The 9,945-nt window shown below is 35.6% G+C and overlaps 1 protein-coding gene across 1 annotated transcript in view; it reads left to right on the top strand.

The window, feature by feature from the left end:
* CUNH4orf54 (chromosome unknown C4orf54 homolog) overlaps positions 1-6,222 on the top strand; it is a 20,229-nt gene extending 14,007 nt beyond the window's left edge. Inside the window, exon 3 of the mRNA XM_025051816.1 lies at positions 1,573-6,222. The gene's annotated coding sequence lies outside the window, so the exon portion shown is untranslated. The remainder of the gene's footprint in view (positions 1-1,572) is intronic.
* Positions 6,223-9,945: the final 3,723 nt, after the last annotated feature.

Genomic DNA, 9,945 nt, shown 5'->3' with positions numbered 1-9,945 from the left:
TCCTATAATCATGGGAAGTCATCTAGGCCAAACTGCCTGGTGACACAGTGTAGTTACCCCTCTCATCTTTAACTGACTCCTTCACGATCCTCCGATTGGTTAAACTGGTGATTTTGTTATTTTATCCTTAATAGAAATTGGAGCAACTTTATTACTTTCAAGATTTCAAATAAAATTCCCTCAAGGTAACATAAGCAGAAGCAATATCCTGTGAATGAATGAAAAGGCAATGTCTAGACCATGGATCCTTGAAGTGACCCCAGTAGGTAGTATAAACAGATTTCTCCTTTGTTTCTCAGACTATTCTCTCTGTCCTGAGGTGCCCTCGGCCCCCTCACTGTTTTTCACTCTCTTTCTCTCCCCGCACTCCCTTGCCCCCCACTTCCTCTCGTCTTTCCTCCCTCCCCTCTGGATCTTCTTACTTTGCCCAGGGAGTCTGCAAATCTTGCCTCATGATGGGACTCAACCTGAGTTGTTGCACATCCCTGGATTGCATTGAAATGATTCTTCATTGTCTTCTATTTTCTTCTCTTCCCCTTGTAATTATATTTTCTTTTCCTGTTGTTACTTTATATGTCCTCAGGTAGGAAACTTAAAGTTAGCAAATGAGGAGTCTCTAAACCCACAACTGTCCCTTTCATCTCGAAGGTCATTCCTTAATATAAAATACAAAAGAATAAAATAAATAAACACAAAATATATACATATGAACCATAATTATTCTTATAGACTTCTTTATTTAATCATATATTTAACAGTTCAATTTCTAGATGACAAGATTAAAATATCCCTTGCTGGCTATTCTGCATATAATTGATTAGATAACTGTTATTTGATACTTCTTGAAGGTTATTTTTCACATGACAGTCTTCTTAATCTCTCATAAATATTACCTGTAGGCCACTCTATTTCTGTCTTCATAATATTAAGTTCAAGTATCAACTCTTAAATGTTAAAAAAAAAAAAATGTTCCTTAGGCAATTTTAGTAGCAATACTACACATAGAGAGATATCTACAGAAAAAGCTAATTTTCAGTAAGCTTTTGAACATGTCAATGCTTGTCTTAGAATGAATTTAACTAAGTTTTAGGTTCTAACCAGTATATCTCATTTCAAATGAAATGCACTACTTGAAAGTCCACGTAGTTTAGATAGTGATCATTCACTTTACAAGAATTCTCAGTATAGAGTTCACTCATTTAACTAGATTACTAACTCAAACTAAGTTTCATTTCTGCATGATATTTCAGGAATATATCTATTATACCGTTTTAACTCTGCTGTGGATGATTTCAATGAAACTAAATATTTAACTCAAATCATTTTTGTATAGTTGATTAGATTCAAGTTTCAAAGAGAAGCTCCACTTTGGGCACTTTCCTGAAAGTCAGTATAATGTTTAGTAAGTTCAGAAATATTTGCAAACACTTTTTAAAATGTGAATGTCATCATCATTAATATTGAAATCTGCCAAATAGTTAAATAAAATGTGTTTGACATTGTTCTTGTTTCTTTAAAAGTGATATTTACTTTAGCACTAACAATCTGTTTTTTGACTATGTTTGTTTATAGGAGCAAGACAGAAAGATGGACTACTCTTCTTTAATCTGAAGACTGCATTATAACAGCACTAAGAATTCATCTGAAAAACTTCCTCTACATGTATTATTCTTAGTTTTTGCTTCTTATAAATCAAGTGTGTAAGTTTCTATATTTTCCTGAACAACTCTGTTAAGACACTTCATGTTATTTTAGTTTTACTAGGCTGATTGAATGGTTGCATCTTTTTCCTCTGTACAACTTTCTTTTTATACTTTAATACAGTATATAAGCTTTCTATTCATCTTTCCCTTCTTTTAACTAGACAAACAATCCCTTAAGTATTTTCATAGTTCAATCAAACCATACAACAGAATGGGATTGGTTCTTTTATACACCAAGTGAGCAAATCAATAATTTGGATCAAAAATCTCCTTATAGTTTCTTGGAATATGAGGACTAGCTGACAGAATTATAGCATGTGCCTGGATTTTAAATATAATGAATCTGCACTTTGAATCATATGCTAGCCAAGCCTAGTCATTCTCTTGGTTATATTCTACATGTTCTTTTATTGGATTTAGCATGATTTCAGATTTGATTGTGAAAATAGTGGTTTTAACTTTTGTGCTTTAATTTTCCCACTTGTACAACATCATGACACTATTTGTTGTCTTAAAATAGAATGGCTTAAAATACCAAAGAGCCCATAACTGCATTTAAAATTAAGTTCTTAGTCTCAGAAATGTATAAAGTATTTATTTCCCAAACTTTGTTATGAGTGTATAGCATTTTTTTTTTTTTGTCTTCTTCAATGATTCCCACCACAGTTGCATACTCCTGTCTCTCACAGATTGTTCGCAATCTGAAGAGTGACGCGTTTGGAGTGATAGAGTAGAATGTAAGCTCCGATTCAGTGGCTCTGATTTTCTCCAGCCCTAGCTATACCAATAACAGTAACCTAGGAGTACATCACTTGCTCCCTATGGTTTTAAGTGATACTGAGAATCCAAATCACAGAATCTTGCATGTACATTCAAAACTGACTCAGTTGTAACCCAGTTCTGAAGGTTATTTCAGTGAGTGTTCACAGTGAGTCTCGAAGAGTTAAATAGTCCTATAGATAAATATTTAGCTTGTCAGAATTAATGTGTGTCAATATATTTGACAAATGTTACATTGGATTATTTCTTACTCTAAAAAAGAATACCTTGAAGATTCTTTCAGGCTTTCCTATTTAAGGACTCTCGTAGTTACTCATTTGTTCAAAGATAAAGCATTCTGGTCATTTTTTAAAAAGGCTTATTTTGATTTTAATGGTCATAAATAATTGGTTTCTAATTAAGATTTGCTTCTTGAAGCCACAGAATTTTATCCTATTCATGACTGAAGGTGTGGGTAAAAAACTATGAGATTGATTTTTATATGATTTATGTAATCAAATTACTTTGTAGTTATGCTTACTATCTCAGACTCTTTAGAAAAATAACTCAATTTCACTTTGGGGGACTTCCTTAAAAAAAACTATTGGAAAAAAGGAAAGGTTTGAGAGAGAAATAGTCAGCTCTGTTCACAATTTAGTCAATCATTGGGCTGATGAGCTATGAAATGAAATGATAACCTCTATGAGACATGAAATATGAAGCAGCCTCTGTGTATGGAAGAGATGACCTTGTATCGTATTAGTGAAAGTATTATTCCTTTGTCACAGAGGTCTTCTTACCCAGGGACATCAACAGCTTCACCCCAGAACTTACTTAGTTTTCCACCACTGGGGAACTACTTACAGCATCAGCTCATCCTCGTTTTCAGTAGAGATTGGCTGGGTATGAGGTCACTTAATATAAAAATAATAGAGTAGAATCAATTTCAAAGGTCTCAAACCTATAATACTCAAAAACAGTACCATGAATTCTCAAGGATTTGAACATATCTGGTGAAACTTGTATAGCATTTGGGTGGGTAGTACCAGAATTACTAAGACTGTTTTAAAACCATGTGTGACTTTTAGGAAAACCCAGTGGTCATGTTGAATAGTCAACTGCTCGCCAGCTCTTCAAAAAGAGAGACATTTCTTTCCTAGAAAATGTGGTAATGTTTTTACCTACCAATGGTCCGGGGGCTCCATAAGCTGTTTGTTGTTATTTATTACCAGCAGATCTGAGCCTTGCATTCTCAGATTGAGGTAAACTAGGACAGCAACTAGGAAAGAAAGGAGAACTTTTTATTTGTTGGTTTTATCAGAGAGGCTACATCTTCTGAGGAGCTGTCAAGGGTGTAGTAAACGTCTAAGTGATTGAGTATATGACCTTAAAATAATATTCTATGAACATGACGTCATCTATTGATAATTTTATGGCTGTTTCCTCAAACCATACAAAGCTGCTAGGCCATTTATTACCTCAAGTGATGGAGAGGAACATTTTTAAAGACATGAGGTAAATCTAAATCCTCATTGTCATTATTTTATTATGTCTTGAGGTCACATTGATATTTGAATGAAGGTCGTGCTCTTCAAAGTTAAGTAGGATAAGAGTCTATGAACCTTCCAATCCATAAAACTATTACCCTAACAATTTCCCTTTAGCTAGTGAACTATCCTTTTATGTTTTACTACACAAAACTATTTGTAAAGCGTGTAGCATTTCCTAAATAATGCCTTGAGCTTGAATCTAATTAGGCTGGCAGAGTCTGGCTTTTGCCGTTTTCTCTCAGGGTTACATATGTGACTCAGTTTTCCGGAGGAACCACAGGGCACTGTGTGTAGAAATCTAGACTCCTTTTTCCCTGTTGATTAAATGCTCAGGTTGAAATATGCTTTATTTGAATTGTTTTTGGAAAACTGAATACACTTGTAACCAGTATAAAAATTTAATTCACCAGAATATATTTTCTTAGAAACACTCACTAAAATTGCCCTCAGGATTAAATAAAGCCCAGATATGCAGTTAGTGATTTAACTTACAGGCTCTCTGTTGTCTGTATATGTCTCTATCTGTCTGTGTGTATATGGCTTTCTATGTATCATTGAGTAAATAAGTTAAAACAAATTATATTTTGACATCTCTGATAAATATCAAATGTCAATACACATTTCAAAATCATCCTATATCACTAGAAAATGCCCAATGATATAAATTTCTTTTTCTTAATTTCAGATTTGACTCTATCATCCTTGCCTCTTAAAGAGATTTAATGCATTTTAATTATTTTCATACTTTATGTGTTTGCTATGAATTGAATGCTCATGCTACCTGAAATAATACTTTGGACTGCAGGACAGTATTGATTCCTAAGTAGATTGACTGTACTCTCATGATAAGTATATATATGTGCATGAGAAAACACATTCAATTATAGTCTCTGTGTTTAAAAAACTACCATGGTATACATTTTCCTATGTGGTGCTTGAAGAGTTTCATTCTACAGTTTACAAGGTGTAGATTTGCACCCCAAATTCTCAGGGTATGTTATTTTACCCAAATACTTGAAAGAAAAAAGGTGCCCTGTATCTTATCAGTACTGTTGAGGGGGAAAATTATGTGTAGGTTTGTTTTAGAAAACTACTTATAAAAGTCAAATTTATAAAATCTGTTAGGTTTTAACATAATTTCTAAGGAGATATACATATAGATATGATATATATTTTCGAGAGACTGTTTCTATATTCTTAATTAACTTCTTGGTCCTAAGTAGACCTCACAGGTGCATAAAATCATTAATAAAGCATGTAGCATTTGCTAAATTGTACCTTGAGCTTGAATCTAATCAAAATTGCATACTCTGGTCCTCTAGGGGGGGAAAATCATGTTTATTTGTGGCACATGTGATTACAAGACCCAGGGGAGGATTCTGCAAATTGGACTTGCTTGTATGTCTCGTGTCTCCAAAGAGAACTGAACATTCACAGAAGTATTTGTAAGCTGTTAACATTCTTGTTTCATGTTGCAACTAGAATATATTATTAGATTTATTTCTATTTAATTCATAATGGTGCAGAATAAAACACACACGTCTAATTTGATATCTTTTTTAAAAAAGTTTCATAATTGGTTTTTACAAGCTAGTGTTAATGGCAGAAAGTCCTTTCAAGGGCTCCCTGAATTACCTATAGTCTTTGAATCTATTTTTTAACAGGTTGTCCTTTTTGCCTCTCCCTTTGAAGATATAGGTTTCTATATTTACATTTAAATCATATTATTATACAGTGAAGACAGTGGTGGTTGAAAAGAATGTGAAGACTGACTAAGTTATGTCCCAAACAGAGGAAATTGTGTGATGATGGAGAAAGACATTGGATAATGCTGAATTATACCCCTGACTATGAAATAAGCCAGTGGTAAATGAAAAGAATGTGAAAATTTGAACTGTTTTCAAGACAGAAATTTTGGTAGAAGAGTTCCTACCTGAGGTCTGATGTGACTCAATTATGGAATGCAGTGAGCTTGGCCAGTGGGACTGCAAATCCAGCCCAACAGCTCTGAGAATTACATTGTCAGTGTACTACGTATGGAGAAAACTACTTAGATGAGGATTCTGTGAGACTAGCTTATGTGCCTTAATTGCCAGTATTTGTAAGAGATCATGCAATCTTGTGTAATGGTCTTTTATTTCGACTCTTTTGAAAACAAAAATGTTTCGTTGTTTGTTTTTTTTTTCCAGTAAAAGTAACTCCAAAGAAAATGTGCATTGTTTGTCTTTATTTTAACTAGAAAAAAGCTAGTTTAACTAGCTTTGGACATTTTCATCTCCTTCAGTTTTCTAACTCGAATCCTTCATTTAACTAAAATACTCTAATATTTCACATCCAGGTCGTATTAGTTTTCGACTGTTGCAGTCAGTAACTGCACTCAGTGGCTTAAGATGACTCAAATTTGTTATCTTACAGTTCTGGAGGTCAGAAGTCTGGGATGGGTCTTTCCCTGAACCCACATTATGTTACCTGACCAACCAAATGAATCTAATTGCATTGTGAGAAGCATCAACCAAGGTATGTGGTACTCCACTGACACCAAAGAGGAATCTAGATGACAGTGTCCCTGAGGATCTACACCAAGGCCCAGGAAAGTCATCGAGGTTATCCCCTTTGAAATCTAAATATAAGAGGCACACATTTTGGGGGACCTACTGCACAGCGAGGATCAATACCATCACAGGTCCCTTAAGTCAACCATGAGTCAGCTGGAGTCATTGTAAATCTTAAGATTGAAACCCTAAAGAGACTTGAACCCACATTCCACAAAGAGGGACATCTAGAATTCCTCACATATGTCCATGGTTGGTGGTGATAGGGCAAGAAAGAAGGTTGAGAGCAGTTCTAGGCCTTTTACTTTCCTGAATCACTTCTGGCTTCCAGCTCTTTTTTCTTGTTTCCAGAATTTTCAAATTCCATTCTCCATCTTGACTCAAGTGTGCACTGTTCTACTCTGCATTGCGTTACCTCACTAGACTGTACTGCAGTACACTCATTCAATCCTGAGTATTCCTGACTCAAGATTATATGCATGGCAGGAGTTTGCCAAAGGTTTAGGATACATGGGATGGAGACGAGCAGGTGCTCCATCATATGGTGGCCCGTTGCATTAGCAAACACCTTAAGCCTGAACTACTTACATACTTGTTCTTAATTAGCACCATGCCATCTCTGGCACAAGATAATTTTTAGAGGTCACTGAGTCCATTCATGCTTTAGCCACACTCCCTATTACTGAAGCTCTCTTCCTCTCTTCATCCTCTGCTTCTTCTGTTCTTTAGCTTGCTGGCTCAGAAGCCTCTCATTTCCTGTTATAGCTGACATAGAGCAATTTAGCCATCTATTGAAATCCTACTAATGCAGATCTACTACACTATGTCCAGAAGAACTCATCTTCATAACCAGGCATGGCCATGTTCTACTTATGTATCGTTGAGTAATGATTCACCCCAAAACTTAGTGGCTTAAAAACCAAAAAATAGTTTGTTTAGCTCATGAATCTGTAGTTTGGGCAAGGCTCAGCATGGAAGGTTTGGCTCTGCTTCACACAGGTGCACAACTAGGGGCTGGAGAATCTACTGCCAATATGGCTTGCTCGCATGACTGGAAAGTAGATGCTAGCTATCAGCTAGAGTTCAGCTGTGCCGGTCAGGGGCCTCAATTCCTCTTCAGCCTAGCCTCTCCATGGGCTGCTTGGGCTTCCTCAAAACATGGCGGCTACGTTGCAACAATGAGTATCCCAAGAGATAGGAAGCAGATGCTGCCAGTTTCGTTTCTTAAAGCCTAGTTCAGAAAGTGACACAGCATCACTTTCACCATTCTCTGTTTGACAAATAATCATAGAACCCAGATTCAATGGAAGACTGCCAAATAATTTGGGAATGTGTTCTAAAACCTCTATTCTCATTAAGGGATATTTTTAAACAGATATTTTTTAAAAAGGAATTTTAAAGTCAATTCTTAGATTACTGTAGGCTCTGTCAAATATTCTAGAAAAAAAATCTAGAATAATAGTCGTGTATACAAGGTTTGATGGGCATGTTTTTTGTGTGTTGGGCACATGTTGGAGTTTCACAGAGCAGAAATCACTGTGTATTTCCAGTGTGGAAGGAATTAATGTTCTTCAGGAATGAAAAAAAGCCTACTTCATGCCAAGTGCTCTGATTCATGAAGAGGTTAGGGTTTCAGGAAGCCTTTAAATATGGTGAGAATGCCTGATATGCTGATGAAGCTAGCTGGCCTAAGCCTTGTCAAAGACATGGAGATTGAAAGAGGAAACTGGCTAGGAGCCACAAAGAAGAGATCCATGCCAAGGACCCAGCATGGGGCAAGCAGGGAGCAAAGAGGGCTAAGAGTGAAAAGAACTGGGAAAACCAGAACAATAGCAAGAGACCAAACATAAAGAAGCTGTTTAGTTGTGCCCGGGCAGTTGAGCTACTGAAGGAGCAATAAGGGAGGAGTGTAGGGAGAAGTAGCGTGGCGAAAGCTCTTTGATAGGAGTGTATCCAACAGAAGTGGTGTGAAGAGATAGTCATTAAAGACATAGCAAAAATGAATATTTCCTTCTGCCCCTTGAAGTTACAACCTGATCAACAGATTGTCCCTTGAGTGAAGTGTTCTCTGAAGCCTTATATGCCTTCAGTACTTCTGGATAGAGAGTAAGAATAGGTTTTATTATATGCATATGTATATATACACAAAAACATTAAATATAGTATTACAGGATAACATTATTATATTATATAGATGATTATAATGTGAAAATTACAAAGAGAACACATTACCCTTGGCCTGTAGTTAGCATTCAAGAAGTATTAACTACTATAATACACTTCTCCATTATAGAATTTCTGCTTCTGAAAAAATTCAAATTCACTGCTCTACAGGTTGCTAAAAATAGTCAAACCATTTATTGAGATCTTCTATGTATCTTCTATGTATAAAAATGTTTTTTGAAGGAAATTTAGAAAATCTTAAAATATTCTGAAAACTGAAAAATATAGAAAATCCTTAATCACTCAGAGGGAACTACCACACGAATTGCCTCTAGAAATTAATATTTTTAAGTGTATTTGATACTTCTCATGTTATTTTGTAGTCTACTTATTTGTTTCATAAAATTTTAAACCTATCTTCTTATCTTTCAGTATTCTTAGAGAAAGGGTTTTTAACAGGTGAACCTTATTTCTTCATATGGCTGTATTATAACATGTTTAATCAATGTAATATTTTAAGTGCTTAGTTTTTATACTTTGGGTCTATGAAAATAACGATGCAACGGACATCTTTGAACACAGATCTTTCGAAGCATCTCTGATTATTTCTTTGAGATGAAGTCCTCTAACTAGAATTACTGAATAAAAGGACATGAACATCCTTTAAATTTTTGACATATAAGATTTTGAGATGTCTCTCTACCGCTCATATCCCAACTCTGCCACTCCCAAACATGCAAACACCCTATTTAGAAACTTCATATTTTAGCACTTCACTTGTTTAAAATTATCCTAAAGATAATTTTAGGATAAAGTTATCACACACGCATACACACACACTTTACAAATATCAGGAGAGACCAATGGTCTTATGATTTTAAATGTCTTCATTTCCCTCTAGGGCAAAACTCTCAAAGTGTGGTCCCTATACCAACAGCAAGTGCTTCACTTAGGAAACTTCTGTTTTCGGTGCAAATCCTCGGCACAGTAGAATTTGAAGTGGAGGAGAGTGGGAGCAATCTAGTTTAACAAGCCCTCCAGGAGATTCTCATGGTTACAGTTTTGAGAACCATTGTTCTGGACCACAGGGCACTGGCAACCACAAGCTGGCCACTTTCTTGGAGGGAAGCAAGAAGGCTGATGCTCCTGAGAACTCTGCTCTTGATCTATGATGTTAGCATACAGTGAGATACTATCTTTTCGATCCTCATTTTCCTC

The sequence above is a fragment of the Pteropus alecto genome, unplaced genomic scaffold (genome assembly GCF_000325575.1).
Source record: "Pteropus alecto unplaced genomic scaffold, ASM32557v1 scaffold5, whole genome shotgun sequence".
In the NCBI taxonomy this organism is placed as follows: Eukaryota; Metazoa; Chordata; class Mammalia; order Chiroptera; family Pteropodidae; genus Pteropus; species Pteropus alecto.
Note: the sequence above shows the minus strand (reverse complement) of the source record. Positions and strands in the feature narration are given on the sequence as shown.